At 37.3% G+C, this 26,434-nt stretch overlaps 1 long non-coding RNA gene across 1 annotated transcript in view; it reads left to right on the top strand.

Annotated features, from left to right (window-relative positions):
- Positions 1–22,719, top strand: part of LOC132349600 (uncharacterized) — a 155,397-nt gene extending 132,678 nt beyond the window's left edge. Inside the window, exon 3 of the long non-coding RNA XR_009497709.1 lies at positions 22,636–22,719. This is a non-coding gene — a long non-coding RNA (uncharacterized LOC132349600). The remainder of the gene's footprint in view (positions 1–22,635) is intronic.
- Positions 22,720–26,434: the final 3,715 nt, after the last annotated feature.

Below are 26,434 nucleotides of genomic sequence, written 5' to 3'. Positions count from 1 at the left end.
TTCCAAATCTGGTATATTTTTTACAATAACACCGTGTCTCAATTTGGACATTAAATTTTTATCAGAACTACTTGATCTGTGTTTAGATTTCATAAAATGTATGGCTGAAAAGATAGATTCACATATCCAAATTGTTTTATATGTCAACGTTTTTCAATAACTGAATTCAGTATTATTTTTTAATTTGAATTAAAATGGAACAGAATTAAAAATGTAATTCCTCCATCTCACTAGCTACATTTCAAGTCATATGTGGAGTAGTGGCTGCCATATGGAACAGCGTAGTTCTAAAATCTAGTTACTTTAAATGTGACCTGAGCACCACAGTATTAGCATCTCCTGGTAGCATGTTAATAAATTCAGACTCTCAGACCCAGCCCCATACTTACTGAATCAGAATCTGCATTTTAACAAGACCCCTGGGTGATCCATGTGCATGTGAAATTTCAAGAAAAACTGTCCTAGAAGGCAGTAAGGTTCATATGGATTATGGATTATTTCATTCTTTTTCTATGGATGAGTAATATTCCATTGTGTGTGTGTGTGTGGGGGGGGTGTGTCTGTGTATCACATCTTCTTTATCCATTCATCTGTCGATGGACATTTAGGTAGTTTCCATGTCTTGGCTATTGTAAATAGTGCTGCTATGAAATAATGCCATTTACAGCAACATGGATGGACCTAGAGATTATCATACTGAATGAAGTAAATCAGGAAGAGAATGACAAATACCATATGATATCACTTATATGTGGAATCCAAAAAATGGTACAAATAAACTTATTTATGAAACAGAAATAGACTCACAGACATAGAAAACAAAGTTATGGTTACCAAAGGAGAAGGTGGGGAAGGATAAATTAGGGGTTTGGGATTAACAGATATGCACTACTATATATAAAACAGATAATCAACAAGGACCTACTGTAAAGCACAGGGAACTATATTCGATATCTTGTAATAACCTATAATGGAAAATAATCTGGAAAAGAACATATATATATATGCACACACATATATACATACACATATATATGTATACATATGTGTGTGTGTGTGTGTATGTATAACTGAATCACTTTGCTGTACACATGAAACATTGTAAATCAACTATACTTCAAAATGAAAAAAATAAATAAAAATTTTAAAAAGATCATGTGGACACTCTGGGACACCAAGGCATGATGCAATCAGGCAACTTAACCAATACCTCAGAGTGAGGGAACTGGAGGAATATATGTAGAATCTAGAAATTTAGAGTTTGTTTCTTATCTGACCAGTTATATGGTACTGGTTCATGTAGTCCAACTTATTTTTTCATCTTGGCCTTCCCATTCATAAATCCACCATCACACAGGAGAACTCATTAGCATATGGATATACAACACTCATACAGGCATTCTAGGGAAAATATAGTAAAGGATTCCTCATTAGATTATTTCAGAACCCCATTTAATGAAAACCACAATTGGTTCTGTGGGACAAGACCAGAGTTTACGATGGAGCCTCTAACACACAGAGGATTTCATTACTCCTATGATGACCCTGGTTTAATTTACCTTGTTCTCTAAATCCTCTGTCTTCTAATTGCTGGTCAGGACAAAGAGGCATCTTTTCTACCATAAGGAGAGATAAAATGAGCTGGACAATAATGCAAAGTGGCTTTTGTGTTGAGCTTGCTTGTGCCTGTGAAACACGATGAGTGACAGATGCAATTTCATGCTGAAAACTGGGTTGAACATGCCAAGCTCAGTTACCTGTCTGAATACCTATAATTATAAAACTTTAGGTACTTAAGGTTATCAAGGGAGGTGATAGGTTTACAAAAATTAATATGAGCACATTTTAAAGATAGTTTAATAGTTTCAAGAAATGGTTTCAAAATTACTCAAAAGAATTTACAATTTCATAATGGATTCCTAATTTTTCAATTTAAATAACAAAATATCTTGAAATTTGGAATTCCCAGAGATCCAAAAAGGCTGGGAGGCAGTGCTCTTCGCATCAGGCTAAGTTTTTGCCGCCCCCAATATCCAAGTTATAGCTGCTCAGTAAATTCAAACATTACAAAATTTTCTAACACATCATTTTTATTTTAACATAACCAGAAACTTCCAAAGTTTAATTAAATTTGATTCCAAGACTATTTTCTGGCAGTATGGCTGTTAAACAAATTTATTTGTATAACCATTATAGTCACAAAATTGCAGAAATATCATGAGATTGAAAGATGCGATTTAGATAGTTTTGAAGCTCTAGGGAGTAGTCAAGGTAGAATTATAGAGTGAATCACTGGAAGGTTAAATTGGGTATTACTCCATATAACCTCTGACATTCTGTAACCTAATTCCAAGTTCTGAGCCCAGAGACTCCCAGCACCATCTGATAAAATTTAACTAAGCTACATTTCAGCTAAAGATGCTTTGGTGAAGGCCTCTCTGCCACTCTCTCCTTTCTGAAATCAAAATAATAATAATAGCAATAATAATAATAATAGTGATGATAATGATAGAACACTGTATTTACAAAGAATTTAGAAGACAGCAAAATCCCAGATCACAGTCTATGACAGAGGGTTGAAAATGCAATGAAAAGGAAACCTAGTCGAGGGAGAAAGCCAAGAATTGACAAATAGCTCTGGCAAACATGGTTCCCCAAAAGTAGTACCTACAAACCAAAAGTTCACACCAGCGACCCCACTATTGTAAGGAACAGCAAGGTTTGGGGGCATCCAAGCTACATCTATGAGTGTGAAGTGGCAGAGGAGGTACGTAGGAGTGAAGAGACACACCATACCAAACAGCCAACCACCACCAACAATAAAAGCCATTTGCATGGCAAGATGGAAGAGGAAAAGTCGGTGGCCAAGAGCTCTGAAAATGACACTGAAAGAATATTTTCTAAGGCACATGACACCACACACACACACACACACATGAAGAATTGTAATTTAAAGTGTTTATGAGTACTCAATGCCCCCCACACCGGGCACTGAAGGAGTAAATACAAACATTTCCTCAGAGAAATTCCCAATACTTATTAGCTCACTTGCGCTCTCTCTCTTTCTCTCTGTCTCTCACTCACACACACAACACACATCATAAAGCACCCACAGAAACAAGACCTGTGAGAAAGAGATATCAAACACAAATGCCGAATTAGACCCACAAAGAAGGCAGATATCAGATTTACCAAAGGTAAAATACAGAACACAAAATCTTTGTATTTAAAGAAATAAAAAAGCAAATTTAAAACATGCCTAAAGAATAAGAGCCTGTTTAAAATAATCTGATAAATTTGGAAATAAAGCAAATAGAACATCAAGAACTATCTAGAGTCTTCAAAGTACACCTGTAGAATAAAAATAAAAAAGATATTTTAGAATTCTGCTTAAATCCCAGGCCACAAACAGAGGGCATCTTTCTCTGCTTATAGCCTGGCTTTTATGACTCTGTTTCTCTCATGGACTTTTCATAGTCATATAATTACTAAGATAACCACTTGGAGAATGAAAAATAAATTAACAAACCAAAATGAGGAGGTCAAGAGGAGAAAAATAAATTGGGAGGAAGTATAAGTATATAAAATTTCCATCTTTCACAGTGGGAATCTGTAAAAGAATGTAGGAACAAATACAACAATCCTAAAAATACATATTCATAAATTTAATGCAGCAGGATATAACAATAGCTTGCAGAAACAAATAGGAATGCAAAGAGGTTTTAATGTTAGGAATCTACTGATGTAATTTAACATGTTATTAATGATTGCAGGAAAGAAATCTCAGTAACTGCTAAAAAAGAGATTTAATAAGTTTTAGTATCCATTTTTTAATAAAAACAGTAAACTAGGAACTAGAATGGATCTTCTACAGCTTAATTAAAAACATAAATCTAAATTATAGAGCCAGCTCAATGTATAATGGTGAAATACCAGAGGCCTTCTCGTTAAAATTGGCAACATCAGCAGGGGGTGTCGGGGTGTGAGGGGTGGCTGCTCTTGGCATGATTTTTATCTATTTTTCTAGCTATTACTGTTCTTGGTCAAAGTCTCCTCCATAGGCCCTGAAACTCCTTGAAGCTCAACATATATTTATTTCCCCTTTCATCCTCTATTTTGGATACTTAGCAGAGTAGAACATTTCTTCTGTTAAATGTTATTTACACATAAGTTACACCAAGAAGCTTGTGCACCTTTGTCAGAAAGATACACTTCGCATTAGGAATGAAATGTACAATGTTTAGAAGCTCTTATGAGAAATGTTGGTCCAAGAATTGTGCTATCCTGCAGTTATTGTTGTTGCAAAGAGAGAGGAAAGGAGGTAAGGGGGGGGGCGAGAGACAGAGGGAGACAGAGGGAACTTGTCCAGCAAGCCTAAGATAAAAATCAGATTTTGCCCTGCGTGTAGGCAAACCCGTTAGCCTGCCACAGTTTCACAGATCTGACAGAGGATTGTAGGTAACTGGGTCAGAGATGAAGGACGATTTTTTTGCTCATAGCAATAGCAGTAGCCCTAGTATTACTGTTTTTGCACTGTTTTCCTGAACCCCGAGTCCCACAGAGAGATGCAAAGAGAGCCAGATGATGTCTGCGCCCACAATGCATTGCATTATGGAAGAGGAATCCTGTGTTTAGAGAGCCTGAATCTTTTATAATGGACAACGACCTGCTTGCCTTTATATTCAGTTACTGTACTGAACAGTAGGTATGACTGCACTATGCTCTGGAGGGAGACACTATCTCTATCCTCCAAAGCTGTTCTCTATACAAGTGACCTTGGAGAAATAGTTCAGAAAAAAGGGCATCAGTGCCCTTGCTCACAAGACACGTAGAAACATCAGAAACTCATGGAGAAGTGCCTCCCCACAATAACTATCTCCCCATTGTAATTATATATTTATAAGCATGGCATTTTATTTATTGTCAAGCTCCTACATTAGACACTTATTTCCACGAGAGTATGGACCCTGTTTATTTTCCCATTACTGCATGCATGATGCATGACTCAGCAGCGAGCAGATAAAATGTAACTGCGAGTCAAAGTTTTCACAAAATGAAAGTATCAGTCATTTAAATTATATCCATACTTCCCGTATATGCCTTTATGTGTATGTGTAGGCATGTGGGTGTGGGTATTTTGTATAAGCCCAACTAAAATACTCTGTACATTTGATTCAAACCCAGGAAGTGAGAAGTGCAACATGAATTTTTGTATCATATACATAAACTCGATTCAGTTTCATCTAAAGGCATGAGTATAGTAAATGCAAAGACAGTCTTCACAGTCTAATATCAAACATAGTTGTGGAACCAATCTTCTGTGTCTAATTCTGTTCGGCCTTTATAATATAAAGCTAGAGCGACTCTTCCTTACACAGTCCATACATCTAGAAATGCTGCCAAGTTGTCCTTGACTCTTGACCATGGCAATGGTAATTATATAACATTCATTCTGCCCCCTATTTGCCAGGGACACAATGAATCAGTAGCATTAGTCTTTCCTGTCATTTCCATATCTAGCTTCAGAATCCTTCTGAACATTGGGTTCCAGATAGCCACTGCCAATTGATTGGAAGTAAAGTGGAAATTGAACATACTTGCTATCTTGGTCAAAGTGTCACTTGGAACTCATACTAATTGAGTTCCTAGAGATGTCTTCGGTTCTAATGTCACTCCCAAAGTAGATGAGTCTGCAATATTAGTTCACTGGTTACTAGCAATACTAGGTAAAATGTGTTGACCTTTTATTGTCTACCAAGGTGTTCAAAATGTCCATACCCCCATAACATTATGAATAGGTACTTTACCATTCCCGTTTCACCAATGAAGAAACCAAGACACCATGATGTTAATTTCTCTGCCAAAGACCACACTGCTACAAAATGAATGAAGAAAAATTCTGACACTGAAGCCTGGCTCCAAAGTTATACTCTTAACTCTTATGAAATGTAGAAATTACTGAAATGCTCCTAAAGTTGTGTGCAGATGAACTAATGTAGCTTCCACATTTTCCATAGAAATCTTTCATCTGGCAGCCACGCTCCATAATGACATTTTACAAAGGTAATATCATAGTATCAGAGAAGCAGCAGGAGACTCCAGGAGCCCTGATCCCATTAATTCATTCATTGGGTTGCTGGCCAGATGGTGGTTAGGGTGACCCACTGTCTTACTTTGCCTGGAAATGAGGGGTTTCCAGGACAAAGGCTTTTCAGTGCTAAAATGTTGACAGTGCGGAGGAAAATAGAACAGTTGGTCACCCTAGAGGAACTCTATTCATCAACATGCGATGCATGAAGCGAGAGGTTCCAGAGGGATTACTGTGGTCACCAGTTCATCGGGATTCATCTAATTTGCCAAGAATCATCTTGTTTGCCTTTCCTAAATTGCCACTAATCACTTTCAGAAGGCAGATCCCTGGTTTTTCTGTGTTTTTCAAAGTGTGCTCCTCAAACTTTAGTGTGTGTCAGAATCATCTGGAAGACTTGTTAAAACAGACTCTGGGGACCCCCTCCCAGAGATTCTGAATCAGTAGATTGGAGGTGGGGCTCAAGACTTTGCATATCTGACAAGCTCTGGTCATGCTGATGCTGGTGACTCAAGGAGCTATTATTTTTGGAATATTTATTGATGATCATACATGCCAATAAACTAACAAGAAGGGAAAAAAGACAGGGTCACTTATCAGTGTGGTTCTGTTTCAGGCACTGACTTGTACCCTCTGATTCATCCCTAGTAAAATTATTTATATAACATTCATTCTGCTAATTTGGAAACTGGTAATTTCTGCCAGATGATTCATTACAATGATCATACTCACTAGGGCTTCTAAAATCTTGGTTTCTTAGCTCTGAAAGAAAAACAACTCCATCAGTAACAAATTCTGCCATTACATTCTAACACAGTGAGTAGGACTATTTCATTGGTGATAAACATTCATTCAGTCGGCTCCATCCTAGTGCTAATCCCACAGCAATGTCTTTTCTGATGAATGTAAGAAACACACTTGCCTTTTCTTGTCTAAGTGAAATGAGATTGAAACTCCTGGCTCAGGGTTAATTCAATGCAGTCTTGCTATTTTACAGAATTCCAATTATGCTGAGCAGAATCGCTCACAGACAGCAGCTGCTGTCATGGTTCTGAGAGTATACAGAATGTTATCTGCACTCCCTCATCGTTTTGGGCTAACTTTAACAGTGCAGCTGATCCTCAACCATCCTCTGTAAACATCATGCACTTACTAAAAAGTGCTGTTAAGGGCTAGCTTGCACCTATAAGATGGTCCTTTCTTTCCAGGTGCCTTGAGTCTACTCTCAAGAGTGTGCTACCTCATTCTCTTGAAAACCAAGTGACTTATACGTGGAAGTGACACACTGTCCTAGGAGTGAATCTAACAACTGCTGTGGCCATAGTGTAAATACGAACATTTCATAATATTGACCATTATATTCTGATTTTTACATTTAGCTTTGAGGAAGATCTTCTCTATGTTCAGTATTGGCAAATTCTCTTTTCCCTGTGATGCCCTTGCTCTCCATAAGATCATTCTATATGTCCACCAACCAGTGGGGTCCACCTGCATTCCTTTGACTATAGTAAGTCAGCCCCAGTCAGCTGCATAATGTTTCCCTCCTCTCAACTTCCATAGCACTTTCCACTTTCTGCCTTATAATAATAAATTAATAAACAACAAATAAATAATAATGGCTAAACAATTATCAAATGCTTAATGTATGCTGAGAACTATTTGAAGGCACCATGCATCTTTGCTTTTTACATAGAACTTGGATAGAATAGAGATGTATGACTGTATTTTGAATGAAGGCATTAATGAAACCCAAGAGAAACAATGGACAAATGTCAGGATATAAATTAACATACAAAATTCAATACCTTTCATATGCACAAATAAGAACTAGTTACAGGATAACAGCATAGAAAACCTCATTTTCAATAGCAACAAAAATCTTGACATACTTAATCATAAATGAATAAAAAGTATGGAAAATGTATGTGAGCAAAGTGAAAGACTTTCTTTGATAGGAACATTCAACATCATATAGAAGTCACTTAAGTAAATTTATAAAATTAACATAAAAAACATAGCAATGACTTTTTTGAGGGGTAGAGAAAATGAAGATAAAGTTTATATTGAAATATAAACAAACAAAAAGTTTATATTGAAATATAAACAAACAAAAATGAACAGAAAAATGCTAAACAAAGGTACAATGTAGTGGGCTTAGACATGGACAGTGTCTAATTAACAGTGTGGTAAAAAGACTAAAGGAACGTTCAGAAATAGACCCAAGTACAAATGAGATAAAAATATGAAAAAGATTGTGATGCAAATCTGCAGGGAAAAGATTAACATTTTAAAAAAATGGTATTGAGAAAACTGTCAAGCCACTAAAAAAAGACAAAATTCAATTCATGTGTCAAACCACAACCCACAGTAAATTCCATGCGATTCAGAGATCTAAGCATAAAAATGAAATCCATTATAATCTGACAGTGGGAAAATCTTTCTAGATATAATAAAATCCAGAAACAATGTAGAGAAGATGAGACATTTAACTATAGTTCAAAAAACACATTTAAAATATTGACTATGATGCAAGAAAAAAACACCTTATGAAAAGTAAAATGAAAATGATGCTTTGGGGAAAAATGCAGTTTATATCATGACAAAGAACTAATGTATCTTCAGCCTACAAAAGCACTGTCTATTGGAAAGGTCTATTAGAGAAGACACACAAATAGCAATGTGCATACCTTGTGCCCAGATCATTCAATACTGAAAAAATGGGGCTCCTTAGAGAAATGGCTGATTCCAGGATTAAGGCAAGAAATACACAAAATAATGCTGGGTTGGGTTGTGTCAGAAAACAAAGAAGAGATTAGAAACTCATTGTGGCATGTCAAAAACATAGATGCCAATAAGAAGACGCCCAACAATGGGACGATTAGAACAACAAAATGAATAATAATTTCAACTTATTAAAACACATTAGATATATATGTATGTATTTATTTTTTGTTTTCTTAATAATTAACCTTTTAAAAAATTTATTTATTTTTATTTATTTATTTATTTGGCTGCACCAGGTCTTGGTTATGGCACGCGGGATCTTCCTTCCCACATGTGAGATCTTTAGTTGTGGCATGTGAACTCTTATGTGGGATCTAGTTCCCTGATCAGGGATTGAACCTTGGCCCCCTGCATTGGGAGTGCAGAGTCTTAGCCACTGGATCACCAGGGAAGTCCCTATATATTTATTTTTTAAATACTCAAAAAAGAGAAAAAGAAAGCCATCTTTTTCATGTCCACACTCCTCCCCTCTCCCCTCTCTCTCTGCAAAAGCAGGCAACTTATTATACACTATGTAATATACAATATATATACATATATATAAAATAGGTAAAGCAGGTCATTCAGTCACTAAATCTTTACTCAGAAAATAGCAATTAGAAAAGCATTTACCCTGATTTTTCTGTTTAAGCTGTATTCACGGTATCCAAATATTCCTAGTTGATAAGGAAATATTAGAATTCCAGGTATTAAAATATGGAAAGAAGATGAAATTAGAAAAATCGCCATTTTCCATTCCTATTGAAACAATTGACCAGGAATGACCATCTCTGTTAGAGGAAAGGTTAATGGAAATGTTTCGAAGGAGGAATCAGGTCATGAATCCCCTGAACCTAATATTAATGTTCTCATTTAGCATCACTAAATGTGGGACAACTAATACGTGTGCCTTCTGATGTGCTTCGTATTGATAAAGTACACTGCACACCAAAGAAGGATATTTTGAAAACAAACAAACTAAATCTAATCAAACCTCTAGAGCTATATATTCATAGGAAATACAAGTTAGAGAACCCATAAGTAAGCAGACAATTCCAGAATGTGGTGAAATCTACAGGGCAGTGGCCTAATGTCTGTAGCCAATGGTATGAAAATACTGAAAACAAAATAGAAGGTACTGCTCTACATTAAGAGAGAATAACAACCAAACGTAATGTATGGACACTGTTTGTATCCTGATTTAATCACACAGACTGAAAAATGACATTTTTGAGACTATGAGAGAGAAGTGATTATGGCTTTGGTATTAGATAATACCCCCCAAAAAACACTGTTAATTTTGTTAGATTTGGTTGTTGCAAGTGGTGATATTTAAAGAAAAAAATTATGATTTTTAGAGAAATATGGTGAAATTTGTGAGAGAGGAATGCAAAATGGATAAAAATTGATTTAAAATATGTTTCATTGTAAATGGAAGAAATGAACCAAATTCTTAATGATTTTTGAATACAGATAATGGATATGTAAGACTTCATTGTACTATCGTCTCTAATTTTATAGGTGTTTGCAATATTTTTAAAACTTCAAAGGGAATCAAGACCATTGATAAAATTAAAGGCTGTGCTGATGGCTGATGGGACACCACCTTCAGAACGGCTTGTGACATACCTTCCAGGAGGAATATTTTGAAAGCTGTTCCCAGCCAGCTGTCCTGCTCCTCACTGTTTCCACACTTGGGGGAAAGCGTGTGATCTCTCACCTCAGCAGAGCCCCCTCATTTGACTCTTTGCGTTTGGAGTTGGGAACAAACACTTATCACCTACGAAGTATGTGACAGTTGAGGGAAGGTGACATTCTGTCACACTAGAGGAGTGTTTATCTGAGTCAAAGGCTGGTGTGTTTGAGGGGCGGCCCAGAAAGAAAGCACAGCATGAGACTGATCCAGGTCCTGAATAAGAGGTAGAACCTGGGTAATCAAAAAACAAAAGCAAATTTTTTTTTAAATGAAGCTTGTCATTGTGTGATAGATCAAAGCCACAAGTGGAAAGCAATCAATTACAATCTGATAGAAATGTGTCCTCAGAATAGCACCAATATCTTCATGCATAACAGAACATGTGCTATTTAGGATCAGGATAGGGAGATTCAGAAGATACTCAGGAGCAGTCCCTGGCCCAGAAATAGAAGTTGTACTGACATGGTGGTAAATGCAATCGATATATCAAAAGTGGAAAGAGCCCATGGGATGTAACTGTAAAGTGATATGACTGTAGTTTTTATAATCAAACATAGCAGAGTTGATACAGGCACATGTAGTCTGTCCTTCAAAACAGGTTTTCCTGGAGCCTCTGCTCCCATTACAAAAAAGTAATTGCTGTGTAAGACATTTTTGGAATTCATGACTCCTCTGTACTGCTACGAAGGAAATCTGGGAATACTTTAAGGTTACTTTTATTATTATTATCATTATAATTTTTGTTTGAAATAAAGTTTATTGAGGGTAATCAACATACAATAAAATGTACAGATTTGAAGTTTGATGATAAAGGTAGACACCTCCTCAATAAAGATACAAAACTCTTTCATGACTCCAAAACGTTTCCTTCTGCCCTTTTCCAGTCAGTTCTCCTTACCCCAGTAACCACTGACCTGTTTTTGGTCATCACAGATCATAGGTGAATAACCAGTTGCCTATTCTAGAACTTCATTTAAATGGACTCATTTGGCACATATTCTTATGTGTGGCTTCTTTCACTCACCATATTTTGTATCAATTTTTTATTAAAGTATAGTTGATTTACAATGTTCTGTTAATTTCCACTGTACAGCAAAGTGATTCAGTTTTACATATATATATTGATACATTCTTTTTAAATTTCTTTTCCTTTATGGTTTATCATAGGATATTAAATATAGTTCCCTGTGCTATACAGTAGGACCTTGTTGTTTATCTGTTCTATATATAAAAGCTTACATCTGCTAAGCCCAACCTCTCACTCCATCCCTCCCCCAATCCTCTGCCCCTTGGCAACCACAGTTTTTTCTCTATGTCTGTGAGTTTGTTTCTGTTTCATAGATATGTTCATTTGTGTCATATTTTAGATCCTACATGTAAGTGATATCATATGGTATTTGTCTTTCTCTTTCTGACTTACTTCACTTAATATGATAATCTCTAGGTTCATCCATGTTGTTGCAAATGGCATTATTTCACTCTTTTTTTATGGCTGAGTAATATTCAATTGTATATGTATATATGTACCAGATCTTCTTTATCCATTCCTCTGTTGATTGTCATTTAGGTTGTTTCCACGTCTTGGCTATTGTAAATAGTGCTGCAATGAACATAGGGGTACATGTATCTTTTCAAATTATATTTTTGTCTGGGTATATGCCCAGGAGTGGCATTGCTGGATCATTCTCATTACCTTATTTTATACCAGAAATGTAGATACAAATATTCCATCTCTCTTCCACCTGTGTAATACTTCCACCCCATCTTCATATATGGCAACATTAACATAGTGAAAGGTCTTTACTCACCATTTCCTAGTGTTCAATTTAATTCTACATCAGTAAGATATACAAATATGAACAACTCTGCAGGTGTAGTAATAAGGGACATGGCAGCATGGGTGTTTCTCTGTGTACATATATGCATTCTGCTAAGCATAGACATTCTCCGAGGTTTTGTCCAGTTACTTCTCAAGTGCATGACTAAATTCACAAAGGCAGTCAGAGAAACCCCATTGAGGGACTGTTAAGAGTTGACATTTCTTTCTTTCTTTTTTTTTTTTTAACATCTTTATTGGAGTATAATTGCTTTACAATGGTGTTTTAGTTTCTGCTTTATAACAAAGTGAATCAGTTATACATATACATATGTTCCCATATCTCTTCCCTCTTGCATCTCCCTCCCTCCCACCCTCCCTATCCCACCCCTCTAGGTGATCACAAAGCACCGAGCTGATCTCCCTGTGCTATGCGGCTGCTTCCCACTAGCTATCTATTTTACATTTGATAGTGTATATATGTCCATGCCACTCTCTCACTTTGTCACATCTTACCCTTCCCCCTCCCCATATCCTCAAGTCCATTCTCTAGTAGGTCTGTGTCTTTATTCCCATCTTACCCCTAGGTTCTTCATGACCTTTTTTTTTTTTTTTTCCCCTTAGATTCCATATATATGTGTTAGCGTACTGTATTTGTTTTTCTCTTTCTGACTTACTTCACTCTGTATGACAGACTCTAACTCCATCCACCTCACTACAAATAACTCAATTTTGTTTCTTTTTATGGCTGAGTAATATTCCATTGTAAAAAACTAAAAATAGAACTACCATACGACCCAGCAATGCCACTACTGGGCATATACCCTGAGAAAACCATAATTCAAAAAGAGTCATGTACCAAAATGTTCATTGCAACTCTATTTACAATAGCCAGGACATGGAAGCAACCTAAGTGTCCATCATTGGATGAATGGATAAAGAAGATGTGGCACATATATACAAGAGTTGACATTTCTGAACCAGCCTGAGCACCAGCCAGGTATCTGCTGAGACTGTAGAGGTGAGTACCTGCTGCCCCACCCCTACTCCCCATACCACACCCTTTCACAGAGGCTTCCATCTTCCTCTACCCTTCAAGACTGCTCTTCCTGTTCACATTACTTGCTTTTACTTGAATAATGGGACAAAGGGCAACGATCAGTGTTATCTGTCTTCTGCCTTAATTTATTTCCAAGAAAATCCAGAAGTAAGAATTTGGCCTGGATTCCTATTCGGTTGAGCATCATACAGGATTCTTTAAAAAACCAGTCATTTCATTTTGGGCTTTAAAATCTTAAAAGGCAGTCACCTAAGCATCCTTAGCCATTTGATTGTGGCTTCTAGGTAATATTTACTCTCCAAAGCTCAGGTCAGTAGGTATCTACCATACAAACATGAAAATGCTTTTCTCAGCAATTCATTATTGGTATCATTTTTTGAAATTACCTTTCATAGTCCCTAATTAGCGTTTTCTCTTTACACATGCACTTTTTTTTTTATTATGAGAGGAGTAATTTTATTACCCTCATTTCATCTGATGGTTGATGGAGAACCACACCAGTTTTATTCAGGCTAAACACAGTCAAATAAAAGTAAAATCACATTTGTTATTCTGCAGAAAGTGAAAAATATCTTTCTTTTTCTCTTTTTTTAAATTTAGATATAACTGAGAAATAAAATTGTAAGATATTGAAAGTGTACTTCATGGTGATTTTATATACATATACATTGTGAAAAGATTTCCACCATCTAGTTAATTAACTCATCCATCACCTCATATATTAATCTTTTTTTGGTGAGAACTTTTTAAAATTGAATTATAGTTGATTTACAATGTTATAATAGTTTCAAGGGTACAATATATTGATTCACTATTTTTGTAGATTATACTCCATTTAAAGATATTATAAAATATTGGTTGTATTCCCTGTGCTGTACATTACATACTTGTATCTTATTTATTTTGTACCAAGTAGTTTGTACCTCTTAATTCCCTTCCCCTGTCTTGCCCTTCCCCCAATCCCTCTCCTCACTGATTTGTTCTCTGTATCTGTGAGTCTGTTTCTGTTTCTATCCCAGTCTGTTTTGTTATATTCATTTGTCTGTTTTGTTTTTTAGATTCCATGTATAAAATGAAAGCATAGAGTATTTGTCTTTCTCTTTCTGACTTACTTCACTAAGTATAATACCCTCCAGGTCCATCCATGTCGTTGAAAATGGCAAAATTTCATTCTTTTTTATGGCTGAGTAAATTCCATTGTGTATATATTCCATGTCTTCTTTATCCATTCATCTGTTGACAGACAGGTTGCTTCCGTATCTTGGCTATTGTAAATAATGTTGCTATGGACATTAAGGTGCATATAACTTTTCGAATCAGTGTTTTCATTTTCTTCTGATATATACCCTGGAGTGGAATTGCTGGATCATGAAAAATATTTTTCTTCTAAGGCATTAAGTTGAAGAATGTTCAGTGGAAGCAAATATTCTAGCAATTCTATTAAATAAGCTAATTCTGAGCTCCAGAATGCTTCCTATTCAACAGGATGGTTTAGAAAGATGTAATAGTTGTGTGAGCGGTGCATAGGAAATGTATTAGTAATCCATGTTCCCTCAGAGCAAGAATGTATTTTTTTTTAAAAAGATAAAGTCATTCAGAGTAACACCAATAAACATCATATTGCCATGTGCATGGTATAAAGGTAAAGACTCTAAACCCTCAGAATAATTTGATGTTTGAGATGATCATTCAGTCTGTGAATAACTCACTTATGTATTGTGGTATCTTAGCAATTTTCTATTTTCAGAGTTAATCCACAGATTTCTTCGCCCTTCAAAATAATGGTCATATCAGGTGATAAGAAACCAAAGAGAAATTATTAACAAAACATTCATTGTATGACTAAATAATTTTAAATCTATTTTACTTTAATTATTAAAACCTATTCAGAATTTTTTCCAAATACATATCTTTGTTGATAGAGGCAGGTACATTTTTATTCCTACATAACTCTGTTTAGGAACATTTTTAGCAATGTACAGACAAATTATATATATATGTATGTACTTTATATATATGTACTTTATATTATTTATATTTATATATTATATACAAACATTATACATACATATACAAAATATATATTACAACATATAAATATGTTTATATATAAACAAATATGTTTATATATATAAACAAAGATATGTATTTGGAAAAAATTCTAAAATGTTTTTATAATTAAAATAATAAAATATATGTAAAAATTAACTATATGATGAATGGTTTAGTAGTGATTTCTCTGTTTTTTTATTATATATCAAAACATTAGATTTAAATAATTTTAGTTCCCCCAAATCCCAATGAACTAGAAATTATACCATAACCTAGCTTTAGTTTTTCCCTTTGTAAGGAGTTCTTAGTATTGCAGACTCCTTTCCCCCATAAATACAACTCCAATGGAAAGAAACCCCTGGTGAGCAGGAAAGGACCTCTCCCTGCTTCCTTATGTTCTTGTAACAGAGATCTACTTCTGAAATTCTACCTAATTTATTCACCTATTTCATGCGTTAGCAGACTTATATATCATCTCATACTTTTTTATTTTGCACCATTTTCTTTCTTGGTTCTGCCCAGTACAGTTGAGCCCCAAGATTCAGATGGGTTCAAGGGAAACACCTAAAGCTTAAAACACCTTGGCTCTTCTAAAAGCCACTGAAAGATAAAACAATCAACAGAAAGCAAAATATCAGGTTGCTCTGTTCTTTTCAAATGGAATATCATGACATGCACAACCTGGTCTGTATATACCTCAGACACAAATGGAAGCGTGCATTTCAAGGAGGGATGTACTTGTGTCACAACAAAGGCCTGATTGCAATCTTTCCTTCCTCTGGCCTCCTAACAGGGAAGGGTATCATCAAGTATTTAAATAAAGGCTTCAGATTCTCTCCCCACAGATCATGGCATCCATCCATGGCTTAAGTGAGACCCTAAGTCCCATTCTGAAGAGTAGATGCTTGCCATTTTAGGAGTGGAAACTTACGAAGTTTAGGAGTGACACAATTTGGTCAGCAGCTTTTTAAAACTGGAAAGAGTATTAAAAATGTATGGGTAATTTGAGGTTTATCATTTTTATTGAATTAAAGACACAAGAAATATTATAATGCTCTTAAAAATGTTTTGTATGAAAGAGCTTCTGTTGTCATATCCAAGATACAAATGATACTAAGAAAAATATTCACATTTTGAAAAAAAATCAATCAGAATGTCAAAGAAGCCAATTCAAGATGGCACCCCTGTCTGCCCTTAGGTTTGTCGCTTGTCATTGGCTTGGTGTGGCTCTCCACCAAGTTCAGGATCAATCTTGCTTGTGAGCAATTTAACAGAGGCTGGTACCTCAACTTGCATGATTTGGGTAGAGCTCTTTTAAGCTTCTAAATGTACCCTCTGTGGTACTAGTTACATTAGTTTAAACTACGGTTGTTGTCATAGAGGTATCCTTACTTCATAGCCAAGCAGCAGAAAATTCTCATGCCCAGATTCAATGATGGCCTGGGACCCAAGTCAGCAAACCTTTCTCCCATCTTCCTGCTAGTTTATCACTCTGTAGTATTTTTATTTAATGATCTATCTCTTGAGTAGACAATTATTGAGAGCAATAATTCAATCTTATTCCATCTGTTGTATTGAAAGTGTTCAATTAATATGCTTGTACAAACAAATGGAAGAAATAGAGTGATGTGTTAAACCAAGAGTTATATATTGTTTTGAAGTTTGCAAATATATATCCTCATTTAAAACTTGAAGCAACCCTTAGAAAAAGATATCTTTATCCTGCTTTGCTGATGAAGAAACTAAGCCTTAAGGAATTCAAGTTATACATTAAAAGTAAAGAGGCATAATAGCAAAATGGTTAAGAGCATGGACCATAAAATCACACTGTCTAGGTTTGAACCCTAACACTTCTAACTACTAGTTATGCACCATAGGCAAGTTACTTAACTTCTCTGTACTTTAGTTTCCTCATCTATAAAATGGGTATGGTAACAGTAACTTCCTCATTGTGTTGCACTTAATGGATTAAATTATAATCTATTGTATCATTAAATTAATCGATTTAATATAGATTAAATAATATCTGCAAACCTTAAACCAGCATCTGGCAAAATTAGTGCACATTCAGAACTTCAAAGGAAAAGACAGTTGTAAACCAAAACAAGCGAGGAAAGAAAATCTTCAAAAAAAATCTAAATCTGAACAACAGCAGTAAGCACTAGAATCTACATTGCAAGAGTGTAAATGAATGTTTATAACCAACAGAAACATTTGCTTCTATCATAAATGTCCACATGATATGCCAACTTTAAATAACCTAATATAAATATTAATATCCCACTTCATCACAAAATAATTAGTTGATTATTATCTCTGTAAAAGTTGACTACAGGATTTACTATGGGGAGACATTAAATAACAGGGTTCTTTGCTATATCAATGATTATTCACTTTACAAGCATTTAATTCATAATCAGCAATTCAGAGGAACTGAGAATACCTTTTTCAGGCCCCAGCCATGCTGTATCACTAGTATTTTAAATAATATAACTGTAAGCCTGATTTACTTAAAAAGTATATTTGCTTAATAGAGCTTATATTCCCACAGGAGCAAGAAAAGAGAGTCCCACACAGAGAAATGAGAATAATAAGAAAGAGAGAGAGAGAGAGAGAGAGAGGGAGAGAGGGAGGGAGGGAGGGAGGAAGGGAAGAAGGAAGGAAGGGGAAAGAAAGAAGAAAGAAGGAAAGAAAGAAAGAAAGAAAGAAAGAAAGAAAGAAAGAAAGAAAGAAAGAAAGAGGAAAGGGAGAAGGAAAGGGAGAGAGAAAGAAAAAGAAAAACAAGGAAAGAGAGAGAAAGAAAGAAGAAAGAGGAAGGAAGGAAGGGAGTGAGGGAAGGAGGAAGGAAGGAAGGAAGGAAAGAAAAGAAACTAGTTCTTTCCTTCAGCCATTTGGTAATTCACTTGAGAATAATTCTGGCAAGTACACAATTTTTTTTTTAAAGTGTTGTAGTAAAAAGTGGACAGTCTAGTTCATGATATTGACTTTCATGGACCCAGTTCCAGGCAACTTGTATGACTTTAAATTATCTTTACAAAGTTTGAACCCATTCCATGTCTCCAGTGGAATTTTATCTTTTTCACTGGCATGTGTAGACTGGAGTATAATTGCATAAAAATCATCTGGGTGTTTGTTGAAAATTCAGACCCCAGGGCCCCAGTGGAGGTCCCGGGTAGCTGTAACAGGACAAGGCCTCCAGGGGAGTGGGATGGTGGCATGCACCATCATTGCCTCCTGTAAGGTCAGGTGCCTGGGGCTTATAGACCCTGGTCCTGATCGAGACAGAATTTACCAGCAATGGTGTGGCTGAGGGAAGGCAGTAGACAGCTCTGATTTCACTTTCTTATAGTTCTACCAAGACAAGACCTCAAGTCCTTGTTTCCTTCTTATACAGAGAAAGTTGTGGATACATATAATATTGTCTATACATATATTGTATATATAATTTTGCTTAAACTCCTAAAATCAGGCAAAATAAAATAGGAAATATTTTATTATGGATTACCCCAGTTAATCTAGAATGAGTTTCACCTAGATTAAGATTAATTTGAAATTTAGTTAAATCTTCATCTTACCTGTGTCACTTGTTTATATATACTAAACGTTTGAATATGAATATCGGACAACATGTTCTATTCACCATAATGTATTCTTTCCTTGGAAGATGCCAATAGTCTTTCAGAACATTCCACACTAACTCTGCATCTGCAGCATGAACACCAGTTTTCACTGAGTGGTCCGACAGGAAGGAATGTGTTTTAAATGCCTGTTTGGATTCTGATGCCTTCTTTTTATTACCTCTCTGAATGTATTTGGTGCAGAAACTGGTGTATCTGTTTTGTAACACACACCACTGTGCACAAATCTGTGGTGACCAAGTGCACAAATCTGTGGTGACCAGGACAGGGTTATTTTTGTGGAGACACTCAGGTGAGGAAAGTGTCCCTGGGGCTGGTTTTGCTTTCTTTGTCACTAGATGTCACTGCATACACAAGTGTGCTGCTGTGACCGAGGGTAACGGGGCAGCCTGAGAGCCGGGAAAGAGGCATAATAGATTCTGGAAGCCTTTCCTGTGATCCTACTTGGAAGATATCTGCACTTTGCCTCTCTCAGAAGCATTCTCACAATCTCGTTTAATTAGGCTAATCCCCCTTAATACTCTTGTCATTTGACAGATTGTGTGAAATCTAATTTAAATGTGTGCAAATCTTTTGCCATTCATGGGAACATTTTGGAGGGTCATATGTGGTAAATGTATCTTATTCAAAGTTTCTTTTTGACTTGGAATTATGGACAGGATGCAGATTAGCTACTTATATGCTACTTTTTTTTTTTTTTTTAACCAAGGTATAGTTGATTTGCAGTGTTGTGTTAGTTTCCGGTGTATGGCAAAGTGATTCAGTATACATATATATTCTTTTTTATATTCTTTTCCATTATGGTTTATTACAAGATATTGAATATAGTTCCCCATGCTATACAGTAGGACCTTGTTGTTTATCTATTTTATTATATGCTGCTTCTAATTCAGGCTTATATCCTGCTAGAACACCAATTTGTTCTCAATCAGAATTAAACATTTCAATGTTGGCTCCAAATGTAGCCTGACTGTTTGCTAGTTAGTAACATTATATATTTGCTTCAAGCTAAGAAACTTTAATTAGAATTTACAATCCCTCTATCCATCCTTCCGAATTCCAGGCTTATATTTGCATCCTTTGGTGCCAAAAGTATGATCAGTGGGGCCTGCGTTCATATCTCCTCACCAGGTTTGCTGTATTTGCAATATGTGCTTGACAGAGTAATTCAAGTTGATACTACAGTCTTCTAGGGGAACAGTAATTTACATTTTCCCCTTCTTATTCCGAGCCGCCAAAGAGATTTGTGACAATCCTATTGGAAAGATCCTGTAGGGTCACAAGTGAAATTACATCTTCATATTTTTATTCACCAAGATCTCACGGCAAGCAGGAATTTTACCCAAAGCTGCTAGACTTTAGACTTCTTTCTGTCTTCTCCTTAGCTGCTGAACCAGATGTGAACAGATATCTTACTGAAATTTGGATAAGCAAGTCCCTAAGTTGAGGTCCTCTTCCCCTGCCTGTGATCTGCTCTAATGAAATAAGCACAAATAAGATACAAAAGATCAAGGTTAGGATCCTGAATCTTTTGTGTGGCAATGGAAAAGCTGGGCCTCGGTTTCCTCAGCTGTTAAGAGGGAACTAATAAAATCTACCATTATCTACCTCACAATGTTGTTAGGGGAATCAAAAAGATAATAGAGTTGGAAAAAAAGTCATAAGTGTTATAAAGATTCACGACCTTATCTTCATCTCCCTCATAACTTCATTGCAACATGTGTACTTTTAAATAAGTTTAAAAGAGATGGATTCATATCACTTTCAAAAGTAATCTATGACCTGTTTCTTAAAGTTTATGCGATAGTGTAGCCAATAACCAAAGTTGATTAGCACCTTTGTGACCAGACGTGCATTTTCCTGCACTCAGCCAGCAGGCAGTGTGTGACAAATTAAAATAGAAGGTGACATCACAGAACATGGTGGTGGTGGCTCTTCCTGGACACCCTCACAGGTTAAATTCCGGAGACAGGACACAGATCATCTTTATTGCAGTGCAGACCTGGAGATGCCTGGGATGGGGTCGGGGAGTGTGGAAAGCAGAGAAAAGTACAACTGCACAGCTGAAGCCATGTCAGGTCCCAGAAGAGGCAAACCTGTTAATTTAGGACCCAAACATCAATTTTTATTTCTTAGAAATATAGCCCAAGAGAAAGTTATGTAAATCTTGTTGGATATGAAATCGTTCTTACAAAACAGCGTTTTGATGAGTCTAAGGTAAACAAATCAGACCCGCACAGATTAAATTTCCATTAAAGTGCACAGGATTTTAAGAATGGGTTAGGGGGGAAAAGCTGAGAAAACTAAAACGAGTTTAATTAAACCTTAAATGCGGTCTGGTTTTGCCCCAAAGCTTCTCTTCAGATAGCCTTCTGACTTTCTTTTTAAAACATCGAGTCCCCAAGAAATGGCAAATTATGCTGATGACGGCACATTTGGTCAGCGGGCTACAGACCTCAGAGGGCTCCTCTCTGCCTTAGTTCAGATTTCGACGGGCACCACAGGGCTGAAAGGGATCCTCTAATTATGGGCGGGATTAGCGCTCAGCAGCCGATGTGTTGTTCTTCGTGGCTTTCAGCCCTCGTGGTTTCTCGGTTCCTTATGGTCACTGTGGCCACCTAGAAGTTCTTTTCAGGAGCATAATAACCAGATCAGCTGCTGCAGGCTGGAGCCGGGCGGAACAAAGGCGGGCGGAGGGCCCTCCCGCAGCCCCGGGCCTGTTCACAGATCCCAGCGGGCACCCCGGGGTCACACCAGACAAAACCGTGCTCCATCCCCATTTGCTAAGGCTCCGTCCCTCACCACCCACTGCACCCACTTAAGGCCTGGGGGGTATGCTCCAACAGCGTGTACTCTTTGCCAACAGAAATACTAGCAGTGGAAAAAGCTCCCCACCCAGGCCCTGCAACAGCAGGGAGACTCCTCTGGTTAACTTCCCTTTCAGATATTTCTCCTTGGAAAGCCTGAACGTCGATATGGGGACTTGATTTCTCAGAGTCTGTTTTTAATACTTATCTTTTGATGGGGTCATTTGAACCTACGAATAACCACAGATGGGGAGAAGGAGGCGGTAGGCATTTATTTTATCCTAAGACAAGTCAGGGCAGCTCCTTCTTCCTTGCTTTGTTCGTCCGTCGTCTGATGCTGCAGCGCGAACAGGTTTCCTAAGGAGCATCTGGTCCCTCTCGGAGGAGGAGTCCACAGGCGTTTTGTCTCTTTCAGGTTTTCAATAGTGGCCTCTGGGGCGGGAGACCATCTGGCGGGGCGTCACCTGGCCAGTTGGGCCTGCCTGACCACACGCTGCTCTGCATTCCCCTGCATTGCATCCCTCACTCCCACCCCCCCCCCCACCCCCGGTTCAGGGGGACCTGGCCAAGGGCTGGACAATGGGCTTAGCATTCAGCCAGAAACCCAGAATCAATAACGCTTGTTATTAACAACAAGGCTGGATTACATAGTTTTTAGAACATGGGCTTGTCATCAGCAAAACTGACCTTCCGTCTTGCTTCGTTTACATCCTAGCCCTCAGAGCACTGGACAACTTACCTGTCAGGTTCTTACACCTGCAAAAGAAGAAACGTGAGAACGATTGAGTTGCTGTGAAGTATTAATGAGAGAGGACTCCGGATATAAAAGTATATTTTATATCAGGTAACAAAAGGTACATTTTACTGGGCTAGTAGAGAACTGTTTAATAAGGGGGCTTTTATACAGTTGCAAGCATGATTTTGGAAAAGCAAGAAGGGGTCTGTGACATCGCGAAGCGGTTACCTTGGTAGGATTGAGGGGCAAAGTGAGGGAGTACGTTCTGGAAACCAGAGGAAGTGTAGGGAGAGGAACATCCTGACACAAGCTGCGGACTTTGTCAGGGGGCGCAGCCGAAGCAAGGGGAGGAAGGGGTGCGGCGGTGGGGAAGGGTGAACACTCAGAGCACGATCCTTGGACCTCAGTCCCCTCCCACTGTCTGAATCTCCTGCTGGTGCCACCCATTACCCAAGCTAAGTAGCAGCCCTGACCATATCCCTTTGGCACCCAAGTATATGTGGAAGGCTTTCTGCTCCTAAGACATTTGGCCTGAGGGCATTTTGGCAGAGGAGCACGCATGGCCCACGTGCATGGCAAACGTACTGGAAAGTGGATGTTCCCCAAAGCAGCCCTAAACTGCAGGAGGGCTGGCAGGCATCAGTGAATAAATACCCCATTTCTTCACCTTGCACCATCTCCCAGAGCTCCCCCAGGACCCAGTGCCAGTTGCCTGCAATGAAAACTTGCTTGATAACATACGCATCATTAGGTTCATTCCCTTCCTTGTCTCTCTTCCCTACATCCTGGGATCACCACCCAAATCAATTATTTGCACTACGATCAATCCCTATCTCAGTGTCTGCTTCTGGGGAAGCCCAAATGAAGACAAAACCCACTAGCATAGTCCATGTGGGTCAGCCTCCCGTGGTACAGAGCAGGTGAAGAAAGGTGGAGAGTGGATTTGGGGAGGGAAGGGGAGCCACCTGCAGGGTGGCTGGTTTACCTTGCAGCACTTTCACTGTCTGTATTAGCTTGCCAGCTGCAGCAACAATGGTACAATGTTTCCTCATCCTGTTCCTCTATCACGGCACCCCTGTCAGTTACCCAATTCCCTAGGTTCCCCGCCTATACTTGACATTTGACTCAGTAGGAGTGTTTGCTGAGTTCTAGCTCAGCATTTTATATATTATATTGTGTAAGAGGTGGACATGAGCCATTCGGGGTGGGACCAGGGGTAGGTGGAGGGTGGGAGATAGTGGTAGGGTTATAAAAAGATTAAGTATAAATAAAAACTAGATGATATGCCTAATAAAGATCAAAGCCTTAAAACTCGAATGAACATATTCGTATTTCATGCCATCAATTAGCAATTAAAAGAGGGGTGGGTGCATGGGGACAGCAGAAATAGGAAGCCTACCAAGTATTCTTTAAATTGAAGTATGCAGACACTAAATCCTACTTTTGGCACTAGAGTCCAGGTCTGCTGTAGAAGGAGAACCAAGTATCCACTATGAAGTGCAATAAAACCAGTTTATTATAGCACATCTGAATATTTCAGTTTCCAATCAAATCTCAACATATTGCATTAGAGTTAAAATGATTAGGTAAAAAAATGAGAAAGACTTCAACCAAATCATTTACTGGAGCATAATTAACCCTAGGGCCTATAACAGAGACTGGCATGTAGTTGGTACTTAGTAAATAATTGATGGGTGAATGGAAAGATGGATGATTGGATGGGTTAGCCTAGTAGTATCAAACTAAAGGAATCCAACAGGAATCAAAGTACTAATATTCATCCACAGTCTTCCTTGTCCAAAATGATTTTAATACTTTTCTCATGAATTGTGTGCATGTGTGTATATATGGTGTGCCTCCTCTCTCTGTGCTCTGAATGCTTCTGGGTTCCAACTTACCCCCTCAGGGGTCTTCATTTCTTGAGAGGCAGGATGGATTTCATCTTGATGGAGATTTGAGTCCCTGCCAGAATCCCTTGGAGTGTTTGAATGATGTGAGTTTCTAGGAACCACTCCAGATCCCTTAAAGCATAATTTCTGTGAGAAGAGCCTCAACATCTATATTTGAATTAAACATATGCAAGTGAGGGACTAGTTATGTGTGTTTCATGGGTTTCCATTTCAACACGACAATAAGGCCCAAGGCTGAGGTAGACACCAAGTGTTCTCATCTATCTGATCACTTAATTTTGTTAACTGATGTAAGTGGCAATTAATGGAGAGTGTATTTGCCAAACCACTGTAATCCCCATAGCTCTTCCCTATGGAGGAAACCATGGTTTTGCACATTTTGAGGGGGGGTTGAGGGAAGTTGCTGTTTTGTATGAACAAATTCACATTTCAATCGTATTTATGATCTCTGTGGAATATTGCATAAGACTTGGGGGAAAATGTTTGTTGTTTTGAATTAAATTGAATTTTTTTACTGAATTAAAAATATTTGAGTCCCTCAAATCACATGGAATGCAGGACACCTCATTTAAACTTCCAATATGTTATTTAGTTAAAGACTCTGAGCAAGGGAGTCCGAGGAAATGGACTGATGTCACTCTCCAGTATGACCCTGGAGTCCCCAGAATTTCCCTTGGCAATTTCAAGGGCTGCCCCAGCTGTGAATAGAAGTGAGTTGGAAGTTTTGTTCCACATTTGACCTGGAATGAATTCCTCCAGACATACTAATTGGATAGGGTGTTAAGGTATACAAACACAAGCAAAAACAATAACAGAGAAAACATTACAGCCTCTACTGAGGATGACTTTATTTACAGTGGTTCTTTTTTTTTGTTTTTTTCAGGTGTGTTGGGTGTGTTTTATCTATTTATCTATTTATTTATTTATTTATTTATTATTTTTAACATCTTTATTGGAGCATAATTGCTTTACAATGGTGTGTTAGTGTCTGCTTTATAACAAAGTGAATCAGCTATACATATACATATATCCCTATATCTCCTCCCTCTTGCGTCTCCCTCCCATCCTCCCTATCCCACCCCTCTAGGTGGTCACAAAGCACTGAGCTGATCTCCCTGTACAGTGGTTCTTGGAAGTTAAAAACTATAAAGAACTTCTCTTCTGATACGAAGCTTTCATTTCTTCCTTTTGAGATATAATTAATCTTTATACAAAAATTAAGGATAGCATATTTTGTGAGAAAGAACCTACATGTACATAATCTCCAATTCAGAAAAGCAAATATTACGTATTTATTTTTAATGCAGTTGTATGAGTTTCAACTAGAAAATTATTTTAAACTACTAATCAGATGGATTCTACTTTATTATTGAAACACATAGGATAAAATGTATTAAAGGTTCAGCCTCAAACATAAAGTGAATCATATTACATAAATGCCACTGAGTGAAAAATCACAGTAGATAAGAATTGTATTTATTTTTAAATACTCTTTACCCAATGTCATTTAAATATGGGAGCTTTATTCTAGGAGCACTTTGTGGTGATAGAGCTCAAGACCCAAACAATTCACGTATACATAGGGGACCACAGTTTATCATCCAAACTCGGGCCACTTTTGACAGAAATGGGATGCTATTTATAATTAAGATAGAATGATAGGTATGATCTGGGACCATCTTTGGAAAATTGGATGTATGGTCACCCTACCTGCATACTTTATTCCTAAAAGTGTAAATTCCTTATATATTTTGTGTAGCTTTTTACTGTGCAAGCTGTTTTGTAACTTAAGAGAAATTAGGCCTCTTTCAAAAGAAAAAATCAACTTTCAGGAGATAAAATAAGTAAAAATAAATTTCAAGAGGGAA

This window comes from Balaenoptera ricei, chromosome 15 (genome assembly GCF_028023285.1).
Source record: "Balaenoptera ricei isolate mBalRic1 chromosome 15, mBalRic1.hap2, whole genome shotgun sequence".
NCBI classification, from domain to species: domain Eukaryota; kingdom Metazoa; phylum Chordata; class Mammalia; order Artiodactyla; family Balaenopteridae; genus Balaenoptera; species Balaenoptera ricei.
This window is presented reverse-complemented; position numbering and strand designations above follow the sequence as displayed.